Genomic DNA, 22,910 nt, shown 5'->3' with positions numbered 1-22,910 from the left:
GGGGAGGTGGGGGGAGGGAGGAGGCGGACACCCGGACTACTAGTCCCAGCATTCCGCGGGCGTCTTCCGGCGGAGGTTTGCGTCACGTGGGCGGACCCGGACGACATTCGGCGGCGGCGGCCGTGGGGTGTAGCCCGGTGTCGGGGAGCGGAGCGGAGCGGACACCCTGTTATTGACAGTTCTACGAGTTAAAACCTCGCCAGAATTTGTAAGTAAACAAAATGAACATACACATTGTCCAAGTTTCAGCATTTGAACTGATGTCTCATTCTTTCAGAAGGTCTTTCAGAAACAGTTCCTCCCCACCCCCACCTCCCCACACCGCAAACAGTAAGCGAGGTAGGTTGGGGGTAGATTTTTGTCTCGGAGTAAAAAGAGACAGAATCTTACAAACACCAGACAGATTAAGGTGTAAGTACATTTTTGGTTTAGACTTGAAGATGAGAAGCAGACTTCTTTTAAGGTTAAATCTGCCTACTAGTGCAGGTGGCGGTTGCTCCGTGCCCGACAGGATCTTCCACGTTCGTGATCGTAATCCTTAAAACGTCGTTGTTGTTAAAAATGGTGCTAAAAATTGCAAAGTTGAAGTTTTAGTTAGACCTTACCATCTTCCTTACATGTTATATATGTACCTTGCTCTGAATTACATTTCATACCCGATGAAAACGTTTGCTACCCCTTTTCTTTCAACAAAGTTCATAGTACTCGCCAACTTTATGAGTTGTGCTTAATTGTTAGACTTTATACTGTTCAAAGATCCAGAAAAGAGTTGTCTTACACAGACTAGACATACTCGTTTTGAAATCTTTAATTTCGGATCTATTGAGAGGTCCTTTCTTAGGGTCTTAGGCCGTGGCAGCTATCCATATTTATCAGTTGTTTTTTTTTAAAGCACATGATCAGTGTATAAGTGGCCAGTGGAAACTCATTTAATGAAATTGGAACTTCTTGGTAGATATCTACAAATGTTCTTAGAAGCCTTTGTGCGGATTTGAACAGTTTGAAAAACTTCACATCTGCTCTGTATGAAAACTTTTAAGTGGGAGTCTCTCTTCAGTAATGTTGATTATGCTGAATGCAGAGTCCACAACTTGGTTACTAGTTTTGCTGCAGGTTTATTACGTAATCCTGGGTGACTCATTTAAGCTCCATTTTACCTAGTTTCTTTCCTAATGTAGAGGTAATACTAGCCTAAGAACTTCAATAATTCACAAATAAATTAACAATTTAGCTAATTATTTGAGGATTATTGGATATTTTAATAAAGCATTGTGTCTTGTGTGTAACTTATTTTTGCCTAAGAAGTCAGTTTAAACTATATTCCATGGAAATCCACATTTCCTTGAAGTGCCATTTGAATTTCCTGGCGGGGCCGGGCTTGGCGGCTCAGCCTGTAATCCCGCGCTTTGGGAAGGCCGAGGTGAGTGAATTGCCTGAGCCCGAGGGTTCGAGACCCGCCTGGGCAACATGATGAAACCTCATCTCTACAATAAATCATACAAATTAGCCGGGCATGGTAGCGCGCACCTGTAGTTCCAGCTACTTGGAAGGCTGAAGCAGAAGGATCGCTGGAGCCCAGCAGGTCGAGGCTGCCGTGGCCAGGAGCGGTCACTGCACTCCAGTCTGGGCGACTGAGTGAGACTCCAACTCAAAAAAAAAAGAATGAATTTCCTAGAGGAAAGTTTGTTCAGAGAAGCCTTGTCTGCTTTATCACTTCGAGGTTATACACTGAAAGCACATAAACTCCAAAAAAATTCAAGAATAAAGAAGGGGCCATTTTTATTTTGCATTTAGAATTTTAATTGTGTTAAAATTTTACTGTTATTTCTACATCCTATGAACCATTTATTAAACTGTGTCCTGCAAGAGAAAATTCAGTATGATGATTAAATATCATGAATTTTGCACAGAAGTTAAACATTTGGGAATCAGGAAGACTGTCCCCAATATTGGATATAGCATAGACTTTGAAGTCATAGCTAAGTTTGAATTCCTGTTCTGTCACTATGTAACTTGGATAGGTTACTTTCTCTCTCTGAGCCCATTTCTTCATCAGTTAAAGTAGTCCTAGGATCATTTGGAGTATTTTTTTTTTTTTTTTGAGTTGGAGTCTCACTCTGTCGCCCAGACTGGAGTGCAGTGGCCACTCCCGGCAGCCTCGCCTGCTGGGCTCTGGTGATCCTTCCGCCTCAGCCTTCCGAGTAGCGGGAATTACAGGCAGGTGCTACCACGCCCGGCTGATTTTTTGATTTATTGTAGAGATGAGGTCTCGCTGCCCAGGCGGGTCTTGAACCCGCGGGCTCAGGCAATCCACTCATCTCAGCTTCCCAAAGGCGCGGGATTACAGGCTGAGCCGAGCCCGGCCATTTGGAGTATTAAATGGAAAAGTTTAAAGATTCAGAAACAGTAAGTGAGAACTATTTTCACTGATTGGGCTACTTTCCTCTTTACTAATACTAAAGGAATTGGCACATGAGTTTTTTATTTTTATTTTTTGAGTTGGAGTCTCACTCTGTCGCCCAGGCTGGAGTACAGTGACACACTTACGGCCATTCCAGCCTCAACCTGCTGGGCTCAGGTGATCCTTCTGTCTCAGCCTTCCAAGTTGCTGGAACCACAGGCATTTGCCACCACGCCTGGCTAAGGCACGTTAATTTATTTTCAGGGGGGTGAGGTGGGCTTTGACTCAGATATGAACCATGCATGTGATTTTGGTAATCAAAATAGAAGGGAAGAGAATTCACCTATAATCCCACCACCTCAACAAATCAAATTATGTTGATTTTTATATGTTTTCCTACAGTCCTGATCATGGGTGTACATAAGGCAAATGTGATAGCATTTAAAATATTGGTTTCTTCTGAGGTTTTGTTTTTTTGAGTTGTATCTCACTCTGTCACCTAGGCTGGAGTGCAGTGGCACGCTCATGGCCACCGTAGCCTCGACCTAATGGGCTCAGGTGATCCTTCAGCCTCAACTTTCCTAGTAGCTGGAGCTACAGGCACATGCCACCACGCTCGGCTAATTTTTTGATTTATTTTAGAGATGAGGTCTCACCAAGTTGCTCAGGCTGGTCTTGAACTACTGGGCTTACGCACTGTTCTCACCTTGGCCTCCCAGAGTGCTGGGATTATAGGCATGAGCCACTCTGCCTGGCCTCTTCTGAAGGTATTTAAAAAATTATGTAAATTTTGCTGTTTGGTTCTGCTTTTATTCTGATATACTGGTGAAGAAGTAGCAGAACTCTCCTTTAGTGCAGTTTCTGCTTGCTTTCTCTATTCCAAAACAATAAAAACTCTACTTTTATTTAATAGTTCAAATAATGACAATAATTAACAGTTTTTAAGGATTTCTTTTGTGCCTTCATAGTTGTGTTACACATTATCTCATTTAATCTTCATACTGCCTCTTTCATTGAAGTAGTGTTACTCCATTTTGTGATTGAGAAAACAAAAGGCGAAGAGTTTACGATGTCAGAAGCTGGTGTAGTCATTTAGGCCTAGGCATTCTAATTTTAGAGCCTAGTGCTGTTTTGGGTTCTATATTGATAGATTCACTATATGAATGTTAGGTCATATGTAGCAAAAATTGATCTTGGAGGCTGACTTTTTTGTAACACTATTTACAGTATTTTTAAAGAACTGTATAAAGGTTCTTTTTTTTTTTGAGTTGGAGTCTCACTCTGTCACCCAGACTGGAGTGCAGTGACCGCTCCCCGCCACTTGCAGCCTCAACCTGCTGGGCTCTGGCGATCCTTCCGCCTCAGCCTTTCAAGTAGCCGGAACCACGGGCGTGCGCTACCACATTTGGCTAATTTTTGATTTATTGTAGAGATGAGGTCTTGCCAAGTTGCCCAGGCAGGTCTCGAACCCGCGGGCTCAGGCAGTCCACTCACCTCGGCCTCCCAAAGCGCTGGGATTACAGGCTGAGCCACCAAGCCCGGCCGAGGTTCTTTACAACTACTTTTTTTCTTTATAACTACTCTATCCACCTGATTTTTAACAAATTCTGTAGAAAAATGAAGAATAGCAAAGCGTTTAGTTTCTTTTTTTTTTTTTTTTTGAGTTGGAGTCTCACTCTGTCACCCAGACTGGAGTGCAGTGGCCGCTCCCTGCCACCGCAGCCTCGACTTGCTGGGCTCCAGCGATCCTTCCGCCTCAGCCTTACATGTAGCCAGAATTACAGGCATGCGCTACCACGCCTGGCTGATTTTTTGATTTATTGTAGAGATGAGGTCTTGCTGCCCAGGCGGGTCTCGAATCCACGAGCTGAGGCAATCCACTCACCTCAGCCTCCCAAAGGCGTAGGATTACAGGCTGAGCCACTGAGCCCGGCTGCGTTTAGTTTCTTAACAGATTAGATCATTCACCTATAGTTTTACTGTGGTAGTAAAATTATGATTTATACACAAGGCAAATTCATTAGGTCTGAACTTTCCTTTTGTTAAAATTAGAACTAAACATAGGGTTTATAATGAAGGAAAATTAACTTTTCTTTAAAGCAGTGTTCCTTAAACTTTACTGTGAACCCTAGAGTCATATGGCAAACCTGTTTAAACACAAATTTCTTTAAAATCCTGAGAGATTTTGGTGTAGTGGGTCTCGGTTGGGACTCAAGAATTTGCATTTTTAACCGGTTCCCAGGTGATTCTAATGAGTTTAATATAGTAAGAAAAATATTAGTGACTGTTGCCCACATTGTAGACTTGACACTTTTACCTCATTAGCATCAGGCATAAGATCTTAGTTTTTGAAGGAACTGGCACTTTTTAGAGAAGCAATTGACTTTAGGGCTGGGGCAGGAAAAAAATACAAGATAAGCCTAGAACTTCTTGTGATGCTTGAAATTAAGTGCTCAAAAAAGCTTGGGACCTTCTTGAAACAACACAGGAGCCAACTTGAGGAGCTTCTAATGGCCAAGTTGGAACAATTTGAGCAATAAAATGAGTAGTGATAGTGTTGGACTTTAACCCATAAAATAAAACATGAGTCTATTATGATACCGCTGAATAAGTAGAAGAGAAGGGACAACTCCAGAAGAATTCCAATTCATGAACATGGAGGAAAAGAAGGAAATAGGAAACCACCATTAGGCAAACAGCACCATAGTAGTTGTTGCAGACAAAATCCACCTATGGTGCTAGTTGGTGAAAGGTTGAGGAAACCAGGATATTTACATAGTCTCAAAGTATCTCCCTCAGGATAATTATTAACTACAAAGGAAAACTAGTAACCTAACAGTGGAGATATCATGTTAACCAGGTGATCTTGGCTAATATTCCCAGAAATAAGATGAGGACATCATGAACCCAATGATATGATACAATAAGGACACATTATTTCTGTGGTGATTGTTATTGCCAAACATGCATAACCTTTTTATCTTCCTGATCATGATAAAATATTATAAAAAATGCAAACTGAGGGGCACTCTACAAAACAACTAGTATGCTTTGGAAATGTCAAGGTCACAGAGACAAGGAAGGGTCACAAAAGACAAGTAAAGACTGAGGAACCATCTAAGGGACTAAGAAGAAATAACTAAATACAATGAGATGTGCAGATCCTGAATTGGACCCTGAAACTGAAAAACGACATTAAGTGGAAAAACTGGTGAAATTTGAACATGGCCTATAGTTTAATTGACTTGAACTAATGTTAATTTCTTTTTTTTTTTTGAGTTGGAGTCTCACTCTGTCACCCAGACTGGAGTGCAGTGGCCACTCCCAGCCACTGCAGCCTCGACCTGCTGGGCTCTGGCCATTCTTCTGCCTCAGCCTTCCAAGTAGCTGGAATTACAGGCTTGCGCTGCCACGCCCAGCTAATTTTTTGATTTACTGTAGAGATGAGGTCTCACCAAGTTTCCCAGGTGGGTCTCGAACCCGCGGGCTCAGGCAATCCACTCACCTCAGCCTCCCAAGGCACAGGATTACAGGCTGAGCCACTGAGCCTGGCTTAGATGAAGGATATAAGGGAACTTTGCAATATTTTTTGCAACTTTTAAGTCTAAAAATATTTCACAATAAAAGTTTAATAAAAATGTGTTGACTTGAAGTTGATACTAAAAGTGATTAGGGGAGTTGAACTTAAATTGGCAGTCAGTTATGACAGATAATCCCACTTTTGGAAATCTTAGCAAATTATTAGGTCTTTTGTGTATTACTTAATGCCTCTACATGATCAGCCTAAACCAGAGATACAAGTCAGAGGACAGTAGGGAGTCAGAAGGACAAGTAGAAAGGGAAGACTTGCTATACTCAGGAATATATATAGTATCTGAACTGCACCAGGCATTCAGTCCTTATGTAAAAAACGGTACCTAAGGAAGTAATTGGAGTGCTTTTTGTTCCTAGCTTAAAGTTCTCTCTCTCTCCTCCTCCCCCCTCTTCCTCCCTCCCTCCCTCTTCTCTTTCTCTCTCTCCCTCTCCCCCTCTCCCTCTCCCTTTTCCTCCTCCCATTCCTCCTCCCCCCTCTCTTCTTCCCTCCCTCCCTTCCATCTCTGTTGCCCAGGCTGGAGTGCAGTGACATAGTCACGGCTCACTGCAGCCTCTACTTCCTGGGCTCAGGCGATCCTTGCACCTCAGCCTCTCGAGTAGCCGGACTACAGGTGTGTGTCATCACACTAGGCTAATTATTTTGATTTTTTTTGTAGAGACAAGTCTCCCTTGTGCTGCCCAGGCTAGTCTTGAATTCCGAGGCTCAAACAAGTCTCCCTTCTTTGCCTCCCAGAGTGCTGGGATTATAGGCATGAGCCATTGCACTTGGCTGTTAGTTTAGCAGTTTTTCAAACTCCATTTAAAAAATCTGGAATAAGTCACCAGTTAGTGAAAATACTGAAAAATTAGTGAGTAAATTGCAAAAATAATAATATTGGGATATTATGACAGTAGATAGGGTGCAGAGGAGTGGGAAAGACATAGAAATTTAGTTTTAAACAGACATAGCACAAATATGGAAGTACTTAGGCTTGGCACCGGGTCTGACTGTTCAATGTTGCATATTAGCCTTAAAGGTTTGGCTGCTGGTATTTTAAAATGAAATTGTAGACAGAATTTGGGCCATGGACTTTTGACCCGTTAGGACAACATAAAATAGATATATACCAGTACATTTCTGAACCAGTTGTTCTCCTTTATGGTGATCCCCCTCCCCCAAAAGTATACTAGCTATGCGCTGTTCCTCTTAAGAGGGGGTATTGGATGCTAAATAATACTGACAACTGTCATCCATGTACCTTCTCTAAGTGATCTCAAGACTTTGCCAAATTAAAAGAAGTTTCTTACAAGACAAGTCAGAGACTTTTTCAGGAGCATTTATGTTTATAATATATCTTCATCAAATTCTTTTAGATTATGTGAATTCAAAAAGAAGAATGACTTTTTTTTCTCCCTAATATTCCATTTTCTAAATTCAGAACTGGATATAAAACAGGAAGCTCATCAGATATTACTTTATGTATGAAACGTAATGGAAAAACTATCTTAAACAAAAAGTAGATAATTATGGTTATTCAGTGTTCTTAGAATATAGTGCCACATGAAGAAAATATTTAAAATAGGAATTCAGGATGGCTTAAAGCATTTATATTTTTTTCTCTGTGCTATCTTTTGATTTTATGTGTCATGTGAGGAGTTGATTGAGGATAAAGTCTTAAGAGATTTATTGCCTGTAAAAGTCACCCCACGCTGGGCTCGGTGGCTCAGCCTGTAATCCTGTGCTGTGGGGGCTGAGGTGAGTGGATTGCTGAACCCGCAGGTTTGAGACCCACCTGGGCAACTTGGCGAGACCTCATCTCTACAATAAATCAAAAATCAGCCAGACATGGTAGCACGCGCCTGTAGTTCCAGCTACTTGGAAGGTTGAGGCTGCAAGTGGCTGGGAGCGGCCACTGCACTCCAGTCTGGGTGACAGAGTGAGACTCCAACTCAAAAAAAAAAAAAAAGTCACCCCAATCCTGACTCAGCCTGAAACTTAATTATTTTGCTACTACTAAAAAGAACAAGGGAATTTTTTGTCCATGAAAGACAGATTTGAGCTTGCTTACTAACATCCATTCAGGAAATAGCAAGTAGTGAAATAGAATCAGTATATTTAGAGAAAGTAATATTGCTATGCATAAAGCTGCCGTAGTTAGTTGATATAAATTTCATTGGATTCGATAGAACTAGCCAGGCTTAGTGGCTCAGCCTGTAATCCTGCGCCTTGGGAGGCTGAGATGAGTGAATTGCCTGAGCCTGCGGGTTCGAGACCCACCTGGGCAACTTGGTGAGACCTCATCTCTACAATAAATCAAAAAATTAACCGGGTGTGGTAGCACTCGCCTATAGTTCCAGCTACTTGGAAGCCTGAGGTGGAAGGATTGCCGGAGCCCAGCAGGTTGAGGCTGTGGTGGCCCGGAGCGGCCACTACACTCCAGTCTGGGCAACAGAGTGAGACTCCAACTCAAATAAATAAATAAATAGAATTGCATTTTCTGTTTTGCTGTGAAAGTGTTATTGTCATAATTTTTTCTTTTAATAAAGGTTCAGGAAAAGTCTTAAATTTACTTTAGTTCTCACACACAAAATCCCTGATTTGTATTCTCTTTTCTTCTTCTGTTTCTTTTGAGTCAGAGTGTCATTCTGTTTCCCAGACTGGAGTGCAACTTGGCGATGGACTTTTGACCCAACTTAATATTATAGGCATTTAGAGTATTAGCTCTAATTTAAATTATTGAAAGTTTCTAAACTAAGACTAGTAATACTAGTTTTTTGTTTTATTAGACATTCTGATTGGCAGATCCACATGTCTGATTAATAAAAATGAGAAAATAAAATAAAATTATTTCAAGAGTGCATGATCACAGCTCACTGCATCCTCAACCACCTGGGCTCAGGAAATCCTTCAACCTCAACCTGTTGGCAAGTTGGAACTACAAGTGTGCACCATCATACCCGGCAAATTTTTTAAATTTTTTGTAGAGACAAGATCTTGCTGTGTTGCCCAGGCTGGTGTGAAATTCTTGGGCTTGAGCAGTCCTCTCACCTCAGCCTCCTAAAGTGCTGGGATTACTGGCATGAGCCACTATGTGTGTTATTTTCTTTTGTATATCACTTGTATATCACTTGTGCAGTAGGAAAGCTCTTCAAACTTTGCCATTTGCCCACTGTTTCTGGCAAGAAGTTTTGTTTGAAAACACAGGCATTCCATCTTCTTCTGAGGGCCTCCCTAAATTTCTCATGATCTCTGCAGGTGATCTTTTTTTATATTCATTTATATCCAAAAGGTTTAAGCTTCACCTAAATTACTAATTCCAATCTGGATTCCCTAGATACCTAGAGATCCTGAAAAATTGTTCTCTTTGTATAAATAGTACTTGTTTTTGGGCCTAGCACTTGGAGGTTTCCTCAAACAACTTAAATGATTATGTTGAATAATCAATCTGTAGAGTAATGGTAGTTCTCAAGGTATTTTCAGCATTTCTCAAAGCCTAATGATGGTCATATATTTACCTTTAATCAACTGCTTTTGACTTAAGTTAATGGAGTTGAGGAAGGAAACAAATTTCAGGATATCTAAATCTTTCCAACTTAATATTATAGGCATTTAGAGTATTAGCTCTAATTTAAATTATTGAAAGTTTCTAAACTAAGACTAGTAATACTAGTTTTTTGTTTTATTAGACATTCTGATTGGCAGATCCACATGTCTGATTAATAAAAATGAGAAAATAAAATTATTTCAAGAGTGCAGATTGTTTGGACATCTTTCCAAAATGAGATTGAACGGTGCTAGGAATAAAAGTTCCTTTTGATAGTAAATGATTAGGAACTATTAATGCCTAATGGTCCTGAATCATTTCAGATTTCTTTGGGAATCTATAAGTATGTACCATCTTTCTGGAAAAAAAAATGCACATATGTACGTAAAGATTTTTATATGTAATTTCAGAGGATTCAGGACTCCCTGAAACTTATCCTGGATTTTTTTTTGGTGTGGAAGTGGAAAATCACGAGAGATGATTTCCCCCATCCTACCGCCAGTATATATATATACATAGTTGAAGAGTATCCTCTGGCTTTGTAAACAGCCTGTGAAAGGGCTTTCTAGAGTTCAGCTGTCACTGCTTCACAAAGGCAGTATCTTATAGTGGTTAGGACTGCAGGCTCTGGAACCAGTCTGCCTGGATTCAGAGCTGACTTCTCTACAGCTACCCGTGTGGTGTCAGGCAAGTTACTTAACTCTATTTTGTTAACTACAAATGGAGATAATAATTCCTCATTGGATTATTGTAGAGATTAAATAAAGTTAACGACCATAAAGTTTTTAGAACAGAAAGTGGCACTTGATAAGTGTTAGCTATTGTTAAGTGTTCTTATCTAACAGGCAGAGGATTAAGGGTACTGTTGAATACTTGGTCAAGTGAGGTTCTCTGTGTTGCATCTTGCCTCGAGGAAGGATACCTTTTCCTATATGGGGCAAAAAGGTACCATATGAAATAGTATCTTCCCTACACACGGATTTATGCCTTCTTGGGGTATGCTAAGATAGACTCTCTGTTTCATATTAACATTAAGTAGGTTTTTTAAAACTTTTTTTCCTTTTTTTTTTTTTTAAGTTGGAGTCTCACTCTCGCCCAGACTGGAGTGCAGTGGCCGCTCCCGGCCACCGCAGCCTCGACCTGCTGGGCTCCGGTGATCCTTCCGCCTCAACCTTCCAAGTAGCTGGAACTACAGGCGATCGCTACCACATCCGGCTAATTTTTTGATTTATTGTAGAGATGAGGTCTCACCAAGTTGCCCAGGCGGGTCTCGAATCCGCAGGCTCAGGCCATCCCATTCACCTCAGCCTCCCAAGGTGCGGGATTACTGGCTGAGCCACCGAGCCCGGCTTAAAACCTTATTTCTTTGAAGAGATGGTTGCTTACAATTTTATGAGAAAAACAAAGATCCATATCCTTCTATATGGCTCCTCTTTATCCCAATATGATCATTTGCTTGCTTTGCCTCTGAGCAGATTAACTGCTGCTGCTCTTGTCCACAATGTGAAAGTTTGATTTTGCTTATTAATCTCTATCCCATTGCTATTTCTTCTCTACTCTCTCTTAAAATTATGAAATATTCAATAGAGAGGCTGTGAACTATTAGGATTTATGATAATAGTGCATATTCTTGTACCTCCATCCAGTTTAAAGAAATTAGAGTTATCTTTAGATGTCTTCCTCATTTCATCCCCTTGCCTCTCCCATAAAAAGTAATAATTATTTTGAGATTTGGGCTTCCTTTTTTCTTAAGTTTTATTGCATACTTAGCCATATGCATATATTAATGTTACATGCTTTTGAAGCTTTATGAAAGTTATGTGAGAGAATATTTTTTCCTTCTACTTCCTTTTTTTTTTTAAACTCAACATTCTTGAGTTTTATCTGTGTCTGTATATACAGTATCCCACTGTATGGCAATACCTCTGTCCATTCTACTGTTCATGGACATTTTGGCTGTTATTTTGCTGTCATGAATATTTTTATTCATGTTTTCAAATGTACATATGCAACTTTTTCTAGAGTGTTTATTTCTAAGAGTAGAATTACTGAGTTATAGGAAATATACATCTTCTTTGCTAGGTAATGCCAACCTAATTCCACAAGTGGTTGTACCAATTTAAGCACATTATTAGAGTATAAAGATTCAGATTGTGCTTTATTTTTGCCATTTATTCAAGAAATATTTACTGGATACTTGTAGCAGTAAATGAGAAGAAAAAAAGTTCTGCTCTCAGGGAGTTTATATTTTAGTGGAGAAAAATAAGTAGAATATATAATATAGCAAAAATTTTATTATAGCAGAATATTCTGCGAGTAAAGCAAGGGGGGGGTGGTGCTATCTCACTGCTCTTAAAGCCATGTGGGGGATTTGCGTCTAAGGGGATGAAGTATAACCAGGAAGTCCAGGGCTTCATGTGGCGATAGACATAAACGTTACAAGTATGAGATTGGTCCTGATGCTTTCAAGCAGATAATGGTAATGAAGCTGTGCATGTTGGGCTGGGAGTAGGGGGTTGAGAACCTTATCAGGAGCATTTCTGGGGTTTCTGCCTTCTCTCCTCCTCATCCAGTGTGATAAGGCTAAAGAAAGTGAAGAAGCTGGTGATGGTGGTATTCTGAACACTTGGAGCTCTGGGGTTCCCTTTTGGCTCTTGCCTATAGTAGTTTGAAGGACCAGGAGAGGAGTATCTTGTATTGAACCTGGAACAGTGGCGTTCTCTTGATTCAGGAGTACTTGGAGCTCTGGTGCTTGCTTGAAATTGGAGAACTGAAGGTGGGGGAAGGGTGGAGTTATTCTGAGCTCTTGGAGCTTTAGGGCTTTGACTCCTGATTGTCCTCGGGAAGGAGTGGCTTTTCCTGTAGTAGGTGTAACTCACATTGTCAGTCTTGCTAATTTTTGTTAGTCTGGTGCATGCGAAATAGTATCTTGCTGTGGTTTTAATTGCAATTCCCTGATACCACTCTAAAAATAAAAAATTTGATCTTTTAAATGTCAGACTTAGTCATGTGACTTTACTTTTACCTTCTGTGTTTAATAAGCTCCACCATTGTGGGGGATCTTATTTGTCATCTATCTTTTCCATGACTAGACACCTGAGATTTAATTCAGTAGTGGAAACTTTCGTTCTGGTGGCTCTTGTCACCTAATCCTTAGGGACTTGTATTATACCCTATGCTATCAACACCAAGTATAAGGCCTCTGAGTCAGGAAACCTGCCTTTTGTCCACTCTGTCTAAGGAGCTAAATGGGTAGCCCTCCTCCAGACATTGTTACCCAACTTCGAAAAACACATATGTGTATCTACACTGACTCTGTTTTACCTCCTCTGGGACACCCATCAAAATATGGGCCCCATGTTGTAGCACTGTCCAAGGCTCTTCAGTTGCATTTTAAACTTATCATTTTAAAATCTGAGAATCTCCGCTATTATTGATAGTCTGTAAGAAAAATGCTTTGGCTGACAGCAACTAAGGCTGTAACTCCTTCTGTTTTTCAGGCCAGATCTTTATACACTTTTAATACCCACACCCTCCTCACTGCCCCTGAATACTCTTACAGGATCAAGACTCAGAATTTACAAAAAGAACTCTGAAGAAAGAGTATATGTTAGATTCTGAAAACGATAACAATATGTAGGTGGCCATCTGGTTGTTCCATACATCCTACTGCCCTACTTTGTTTACATGCTATATTCAGTGTTATGAAGGAGTACAAAGATGATGATAGCATCTGTAAATTCCAGCTGATTTACTATGCATTTTCCAAGAATAGCTCAGGACTGTGCTCAGGGCTATTCCTTACTTGTGTTCTCAAACTAATAATGTACATAAACCAGAAAAGATAGATGTGGGCAGTGAGACCTGCCCTTCTTGGTATCTTTTTGGCCTTCAAAAGGATTTCATCCAGCTTCCTATGGTTAGCTTCTAAGAATATTACCTAATAATTTTTAGCTTTTTCAATTCCTAGGTGGATTGAAACTTATTATGGAAAGGCTGTTATTGTTAATGTTTCCCATACATTATGGGAATACTATATATGGCACCCATTTCACAGAAGAAATATACAAGAAGTCTCAAAGTTTTACCAGGTTAAACATGATTATACACCTTATTATTCCTAAAGTGCAAAAGGACTAGAAAAAAGATACAGTCCTTAAAAAAAAATTAAGCTAGTCCTGATGCAAATCTTCAATGATTCAGAATCCTTCCTAGTGCCCCTTTGAGCAAACTCCCAGCTGATAAATTAGTTTGAAGGCTTGTTAAATTTTTGTGGGGAAACTTATGAGACATTTCTCATCCATCCACCTTGAATGACCCAAATAGTTTCCAAATATGTGTTTCTAATAATATTGTGAACAACTGCAAAGCCCATATGAGTCGTCTGAAGTTTTATCATTTACAGGTATGTGACGCATTCCCAGATCCTCCAACCACCCAGCATCAGCTCCTTCTCTGTGACTGGGTCCTGATTAAGGTCCTCCCAAAGACAGACGTCGTTGGATCTATGCTCAAGAAGACTTTACCAGGTTTTCCTAACCCTTCTACATCACTGTAAAGTGCCAAGGCCTTAAGACTTGGGTACGTGTATTACAACAGCAAGAGTGCCAGCACCAACAAAAGACTCACTGGATCTGTCAGCTCCTCTTTCACCGAGCAAACATAATAACCTAACCAACAAAGGAGAGTAAGCCAAGTACCTCTGTGTGGCACCACCACCAACTGATTACACATAAGAGAAAAATAACTAATTTAGACTAGAGTCCTGTCTCTTCTTGAGAAACTGGGATTTGAAGGAGCTATTCTGAGATCTGTGCTGCTAGTAAGTGACTGATAACATTATAGACTGGATTGGTCCCTGAGTTCAGAGACTGAGTTGCAATTGAGTGAAAATAGACAACGAAATCTTGAAGAATTGCACTGACGTGCAAGCTGAATTTAACCTCCAAATAATGTTGGTTGAACTGAGAAATTGCTAAACCAAACCTGTAATAGGACTGGTTATTTGGGTGTCTCTCTTTGTCATTGTCTCTTGCTGTTACATTGCTCCCTGTGTTGTCTCACTAGGTCCAGATGTTCTCAGATAATTCACACTGCCCTGATTGTGGACAGCAGTGGTTTCCTAGTTTAGAACTAGGCCATTGGTTGTACCAAACTGAACTTGTTGAAAATGAATGTTACCAAGTATTTTTAGACCGTATTAACAGAGCTGATTATTGTCCTGAGTGCTATCCTGATAATCCTGCTAATAGAAGCCTTGTTCTTCCATGGTCTTTCCCACTTGAGTGGGCTCCACAAAATCTTACCAGGTGGACCTTTGAAAAAGCCTGCCATCCATTTCTTCTGGGTCCTCCACTGGTTAGAAAAAGAATACATGACTCCAGAGTAGCTGGTTTTAACCCAGCATTACAGTTAATCTTGACCAGAACAGATAAAACCTTAAACAAAAAACTTGGCCAAAACAAATAACTTCTGTGACAGTCAAAATCATTAATACTCTAGAGGATTTTGAGCTAGTAACCCAAGGAAGATGGAACAATAACTCATTTCTAAATCTGACCCAGACTGTCACTACGTTGGTGAACTGCTTGAATTGTTGGATCTGCTTCCATGGCCTACACATATTTTGGTCAGCATGAGTTTAGTCAGTATTCCAGCCAGACTGTTCATCTAGAACCAGACTAATCCGTATTTCTTAAAAATGTTTTGAAACTTGCTTGCCCTTCTGAAAAGTTTCTAATTGTTGAAAAAAGTCTAATTATTGAAATATGACAAGGTAGTCCTAGAGAGGAGGCCCCATTCTGTGTTCCCTAATGGTATTTCTAAACCATAACTTTTGTGGGAAAGCATTGTCACTGTAACTGGATCTCAGATTATTCAAGTAAATTTTAATAAGAACTACGTTGTTCTAATTTCCAACTGTTATACTTTGATCAGTGGTTATATATATATATTTATTCATATGTAGCCATTTATTCATTACTGGTTCTGTTTAGCCCATCCTCAGTGTGGCTTTGACATTACTGATAACTGGTCACTGTCAGAGAATTCACATTCTATTAGGCAAACACCTACGTAGGTTATGCAAAAACTTGTAAAAATGCACCTATCTATACTTGTCTCTATATAAAAATGACTACTAGCCTGTTTTTGTGTGACTTAATTTACAATGTCTTCCCCCTGGAAATGGAAAACTACTTGTACTATGAGATACATGACAAAGGGAATTATTAAGCCTGATTTCATATATGTTATCTAAGAAAGCAGTTTTCTTAGAACTCAAAAGGTTTTGCTGAACATTGGCCATATTCTGGACATCTCTTGTTCATGAAAATTATGGGCCCAGAATTGGGTTAAGCAATTTAGAAAAACCTGTTGATGACATCTCAGAGGCCACTGAACAATTTTTTTTTTTTTGAGTCGAAGTTTCACTCTGTCACCCTGGCTGGAATGCAGTGGCATACTCATGGCCACCGCAGCCTCCACCTGCTGGACTCAGGTGATCCTTCCGCCTCAGCCTTCCAAGTAGCTGGAACTACAGGCATGCACCACCATGCCTGGCTAATTTTTTGATTTATTGTATAGATGAGGTCTCGCCAAGCTGCCTAACCTGTGGTGTCAGGCAGTCCTCTTACCTCGGCCTCCCAATGTGCTGGGATTATAGGTGTGAGCCACTGTGCCTGGCCAGATCAATTTTTAAATTACACTAAGGTACCATGTATCCAGTGCTTTTGTGTCACCTCAACAATGTTATCAAGGACCCAGGTTTTTTCTAATCCTCTCCCTCTGGGATTCTTATTACTTTTGGTTTTTGTCCTTTTGGTTGTTTCCTCAGTGAGTACAATATGATTTGTTGCTGCACCAGACATTTTGATCCTAAGCAAAAGGCTTTCTCCTTTCAAGTTTGTTTTTTAATTGGGAATGAAATCTTTCCCAAAAGTCCCTAGCAGATTTCGTCTTACATTTCATTAGAATACACTGATTCACAAGGGAGCCTGGGAAAGCCTGGCAAAAGAGAATAGGGTGGCATTGCCTGGGTAGGGCTCAATGCCTCAACTGATAAAATCAGATCTCTTTTAAGAAGGAAGAAGTGGGGAATGAATGGCTGTTGGTGTGCAACAAATCATACTTGGCACGTGTTATGAAACCTGAAGTTATTTGTTAGTTTGTATAAAGAATGTACCCCAGAGACCCACCCTGTATCTGCCTTTTGTCTATCAACATGGAGGTTTTCTCCTTATATTGCTGAATAAACTGTGTGGACTGCTAAATTGAGTGGAGACTAGTTAGTTTATCATTTATCCTTAATTAAGAATGCGTTCACTATCCTGAAGCTCTTCCTAGAAGATGCATATCTACTTTGAGATAGTGTTTTTGAGTTAGTATTATGATTAATATTGTTTCCTAAAATTTTTCCACTTATTGGAGAATGCGTATGCTACAAGGACACATACTAAGAAGCACTCTACACATGTGAAAATTTAAATAGCAGCAAAATAGAGAAAAGATCTTTGTTTTTATTTTAACCAATCTCTCCTTAAATAGTAAGATCATTTTAAAAGAATTTATACCATTAATTTCTCAAATCAGTACCTAAGCAATTCCTGGGAAAGCTTATTTAAAAAATGCACATATCTTGGCCTACTGTAGAAATCTTGATTCCTTTTGTTGCTTGTAGGCCCCAGGAATCAGCATATGGTAAATAGCACCTCAGGCCAGGCACAGTGGCATGCAACTATAACCCAGCTAATTGAGAGGCTGAGGAGGGAGGATTGCTTGAGCCCAGGAGTTTGAGACCAGCTGATGCAACGTAGTGAGACCCTGTCTCAAAAAAAAAAAAAAGAAGATATAGATGATATCTCAGGAGATTCTAATGCAGGTGCTTTTAAGGACTATACTTTGAGAAACATTGTAGTAGCACATTCATAATTTAACATATCTGGTTTAAAAAGATAAGAGCTGTGTGAGTACCCATAATACTGTAAGATGTAATATTTATTGTACTTTGCTGTGCTGGTGACATATAAAGAATTTTCATGTCAGACTGACGATCACTGTTGATATTTTAGGTCATAACTCAGTTACATTTTCTTTCTTTCTTTTCTTTTTTTTTTGAGTTGGAGTCTCACTTTGTCACCCAGCCTAGAGTGCAATGGCTGCTCCCGGCCACTGCAGCCTCAACCTGCTGGCCTCCGGTGATCTTTCTGCCTCAGCCTTCCGAGTAGCCGGAACTACAGGCGCGCTACCGCACCAGGCTAATTTTTATTTATTTATTGTAGAGATGAGGTCTTGCCAAGTTGCCCAGGCGGGTCTCGAACCCGTTGGTTCAGGCAATCCACTCATCTCAGCCTCCCAAAGGCGTGGGATTACAGGCTGAGCCACCAAGCCTGGCTCAATCACATTTCCTTCCCCATTAATTAAACTAATCAGAACTGTTCTGACCCTCTTCCCAGTATTGTTTGGTGTCATTATAAGCTATGTGAGTATATGAGCAAGAGAAAGGAATAAAAAATACTAATTTTAATATTAAGAAGAGTACTTTCCCTTCAAACATTATATTATCACATATCTATTATATGGTCAACTCTCAAAAATTAACATGTAGTAGAACTCAGAAAATTTAGGAAGGCTCTGAAGCTTTTCAGCTTAGGTCTTCTTAGTTTGATATCATGTGGCTTAAAATACTGTAGATTATTCTAGAATGCTCCCCTTTATAGTTGAATAATGAATTTTATTCAAATATAAGTACTATGTTGCTAAAATCAATTTTAATGACAAATGATCTTGGGGATCATTTAAATTTTTTTAATTGTGTGAGCCATGTTAGTCTCTTTTTATAATATGGAAGAGTTGAAAATATTACTTATATATAATAGTAACATTTCTAAAATGACCATTTATGGCAGACACAGGAGTGGGGGGGGTTAATGGAAATGTGCTGGGATGGACTGGGAAGAAAATACATCCACCAAAAAGGTGGCTTTCATGGGATGTGGATGACTGAAGCAAGAGTCATCCCTAAGTTATAGGAGAAGGAAGCCCAGGCAAACAGGAAGGCAAAAAACAAGTCCCTGGTATCTAAAGAATATGTGGCGATCTGCATGTCATAACTGTCTGTAAAAGTGGGCTGAGCTACAGCCCTCTCCTCTCTTCATTCTTTCCTGGCAACCCTTGAGTCTCCTTGGAATTTTGAGGACACAGATTGAAAACTGCTTTTTATAGAGGAAAAATAAAGTTCTTGTAGCTAACTAGACTTGTATTCTAATTCTGACACTATTAAATATCCTTAGGCATTTTAACCTCTCTGTATCTAGTTTTTTCATTTGTGAAATAGGTTGTGTAATAATACCTATCTCATACTGTTGTGGGGTTCAAATGTGATTACATATTCCAATCATATGGCATCTAGTAAATCTTTAGGATCAAGAAAGATACAGGGCAAGAAGACAGAAGTTAGACTTAGGGGTAAATGTAGAGTTTTAGTTTTAGAATAGGGTTTAAGCCAGTTGTTAGAACTTGATGCTGAATTATTTGAAAAAATTCTGAAATCTCTCACGATTGAGGACAAGATTGGTCTTGGGACTGAGGTTGAGTCTTTAGTGTGAGTCAAACGGTCTTACGTATAAAGATTAAGAAGCTTGAAGGGGTGGATGACCCAAGGCAGATTTTTGTCACATTTTTTAGGTCTATTTATAATCTTAATTATGGTAGATGTAATTGCTGTTTGATTTATATCACCTGAGACTTTCCACAACACTGAAATAAACAGGTTGAGAAAAGTTGAAGGATATATCCAAATATTCACTCAGGCCATGTGCTAGAGTCACAATTCAAACGTAGATTCAGGTATTCCAGAGTCAGGGTGTTTTGTGGTATTTTTAATATAAGCTTTTTCTAAGTGTCGTACGTAAAAACTTAGGTTCCACAGCCAGACTACTTGAGTTCAAATCCTGACCTTGTCCTTAGTAGTTTCATATTATTGGGTAAGTTTCTTAATCTTTCTGTAGCTCAATTTCCTCATCTCTAAAACAGTAGAAATATTAATGGTCTATAACTCAAAAGATTGTAGTGAAGATTAAATGAGTTAATATATAAAGTGCTTTGAATGTTGCCTGGCACAAAGAAGATACTCAATAAATATTAACTTTTATATTAGTTGTGTATGCTTTATATGTTACTTGTTTTCACAGAGGGCCAAGATACCTGTTTCTCTGTATCCCTAGAGCCTAAAATGGTATCATTCACTAAAATCAAAGTGTTTAAAAATAACGATATATACTTATTGTGCCCTTATAATAAGTATAATCCTGACTTTGCCCTTAGTAGTTCCATATTCTTGGTTAGAATGCATTTGTCATGGTGTCATTTCTATCTAAACTGCTTTCCTGGAATGACTGATTCTTTTTTGCTCTTCTTAGCTGCTAAACTTCTAGTTTCCTTCTTCATTCAGAACAATTCTTAGTGCTTTCTGATACCCACCCCTCTTCTCCTCTGGTTTTCCCCAGGTCTCCATTTTCTCCTCTCTTTTAACTGGTTCCCATGACAACACTTGTTTGTAGGATGGAGTGGAGGATGGGTAAGGTCTTACTGGTCTCCCACCCCCAATTTTGTTCTCACAGGCAGCTTTTTCTTGTCCTATCTCCTCCAAGCTGGTTGTGACAAAATGCATAGGAGACTGCAGTTGAAGCATACTTCTGTAATACAAGGTCATTGCATATGAACTCAAAGAGTTGCCACTACAGGCCTTTCCTTTTGATACTTTTCCAACAGAGACTAATTTATTTTATTACTCATTTAAAAAAATCAATAATTACTCAATCGTATAGAAAAGCGTAATAGATAACAAACACCTGTGTACCCAGATCTAAAATACACGAACATTTTGCCACATTTACCTCAGTTTTTTTTATTTTTTTAAGAAACTTTACATATACAGTTGAAACCCACCTACTCTTGCTCCTTGCAGAAGCAAGTACTAAACAGAAGTGTCCTTTCTATTTGTGTTTGTTTTTATTATAAACTTATATATGTAAACAATGTATAGACAATAATTTTGTAACTTTGTTAGTATCAAATTTATATGTAACATGCAATTTGTATTCATTTGTAGTTACCTTTATAGCTCTTTATTTTGTGTATTGAAGTCTTCTCAACCTGGTTATGTGACTGCAGTACTAAGGTCATTTGATGCACCACAGAATGACACCTACCAAGTTGTCAAAGCATTTACCTTTGTACAATGAGGTGAAGTTGAAAGGATATATCTTAAAGACAAGGTACAAAGCAGCCACAATTGTGGAGGAAGCAGTGAGGCAGAGTTGTGTCCCTCTTTAGAAAAGTTACAGGAAATCAAAACTAGATAAGACATCCCTCAGTCTACCATCTAGTGCTTTCTCCATAAATGGAGAATAAGACCTTATAGCTTTAACCTGTTACAATCCCTGATGGAGACAGTTAAAGCAAAATGATTCAAGTTTTGCTGCAGATTTCAGGGTCACAGGGAAGTGGAAATAACTATCAGTGATGAGGCCAAGTTGTATTTAGGAAGAAAAATAAATCGTTATCACCCCCACGTATGGGACACTGAAAACCAACATTTTACAATTAAATTTGTAAGGGATTAACTAAAAGTAATTTTTTTGTGTGCCATATGAAGCACACAGGTCATCAGTTCCTTATTATAAAAGATACTATCAAAGATAGCTTTTTTTGGATACGCTTATGGAGTGGTTCTTACAACAGCTACAGAGAATCTGCAGCAGCTCTGTTTTCCGTCAGAATGAGGCTATGCCTCACTTCCATTGTGCAGTTCAGAGGTCAGAGGTTCCTAATGAACACATTTTCTGGTAGGGACTGTACTCTTCAAAAGAAAAGATTGACCTGCCTCTGGAATAGTGGCCCCCAGATCTCCCAGATATGCTGGCATGTGACTTTTTGTGAGATATGTCAAGGATCTCCTTGTTTGTCCCACTTCTTCCTTGCACCTGTGCAGGAATGTCATTTCAACAATGGACAGTGGTTATACATTACTGAGTGGGCTACAGTATCGATGTGTGCTTTGTGGCAGCAAAGCTGTGAGTTAAGCATTTATAAGATTATGGAATTATCTGTGATGGTTTTTTGGCAAATTCTTTTGGGCTGCAACCTAATTGCTAACTAATGTATTTTTGAAAGCATTCAGTTCTATTTGTTTGAAATAAAGTTTATTGAGGATAATCTATGTTATGTACAATAAGTGTTCAGATTTTAAGTTTGATGACAAATGAAGCCACCACTTCAGTAAAGATATGAAATACTTTTGATTACCCCAAAAAGGTTTCCTCATTCTGTTTTCCAATCCACACTTCTTCCCCCAGTACCCATAAATCTGTTTTCTATCACTGTTGATCATAATTATTTGCCTATTTTAGAACTTCATGTAAATGGAATCATTTGACATATATGCTCATGTGTGGCTTCTTTCACTCATGTCTTTTAGATTCATCCATGTTGTGACGTGTGTCAGTAGTTAATTTATTTGTATTCCATTCAATTATTTTTGAATCACTCCATATAGTATTATTTATCTTACTTATATAGATGCTATCTGTACCTTTACAGCTTTTTGAGGTAATTTCACTCATTTAAATTGCAATATATAGTATTGTTGTTAAGAATAGGCCACAATTTTTAAACTCACTTACTCACTAGTTAACATTGAGTTTTTCTGATTATTCCTCATTTTAAATAGTGCTTCATCAGACATTTTTGGGCATATGAGTGAGTTTTTCTATTATATGACTGAAAAAGGAGTTGCTGATTTGTAGAGTATGTATGTCTTTAGTTGCCATATTCCTCCAAAGTTGTAGTAACAGTTTACTGCCAGTAGGGCTTATAAGTTCTCTGTATCTCCAAGTCCTCACCAACACTTGGTATTCCTGACTTTTAGCTTTTTGCCAATCTGCTGGTCCTGCAGTAATATCTCATCATCCATTTATTTTGCATTTCCTTGACTACTCTTTTATTCATTAAACTTTAATGTTTCCTGTTTGCTGAATTGCTTGTTCATCTCTTGCCCACTTTTTCATAGCATTATTTGCCTTTTACTGATTTGGGGGTTTCTTTATGTATTTTGGATATGAATCTCTTGCTGGCTGACTGTGTTGCAGATATTTTTCTACTTAGTAACTTACCTTTTTTTTTTTGTTGTTGTTGTTGTTGTTTTGAGTTGGAGTTTCACTCTGTCACCCAGACTAGAGTGCAGTGGCCACTCCTGGCCACCGCTGCCTCGACCCGCTGGGCTCCGGCGATCCTTCCGCCTTAGCCTTCCAACAGCTGGAACTACAGGCGCATGCTACCGTGCCCAGCTAATTTTTGATTTATTGTAGAGATGAGGTCTCGCCAAGTTGCCC

The 22,910-nt window shown here is 39.3% G+C and overlaps 1 protein-coding gene across 1 annotated transcript in view; it reads left to right on the top strand.

Annotated features, from left to right (window-relative positions):
- The first annotated feature begins 171 nt into the window (after nt 1-171).
- TOR1AIP2 (torsin 1A interacting protein 2) overlaps nt 172-22,910 on the top strand; it is a 33,471-nt gene continuing 10,732 nt past the window's right edge. Inside the window, exon 1 of the mRNA XM_008063367.1 lies at nt 172-208. The gene's annotated coding sequence lies outside the window, so the exon portion shown is untranslated. The remainder of the gene's footprint in view (nt 209-22,910) is intronic.

This window comes from Carlito syrichta, unplaced genomic scaffold (genome assembly GCF_000164805.1).
Source record: "Carlito syrichta isolate Samal-C Ts95f unplaced genomic scaffold, Tarsius_syrichta-2.0.1 Scaffold306782, whole genome shotgun sequence".
NCBI lineage: Eukaryota > Metazoa > Chordata > Mammalia > Primates > Tarsiidae > Carlito > Carlito syrichta.
The sequence above is the reverse complement of the archived record's forward strand: the minus strand, read 5'-3'. Positions and strand labels throughout refer to the sequence as shown.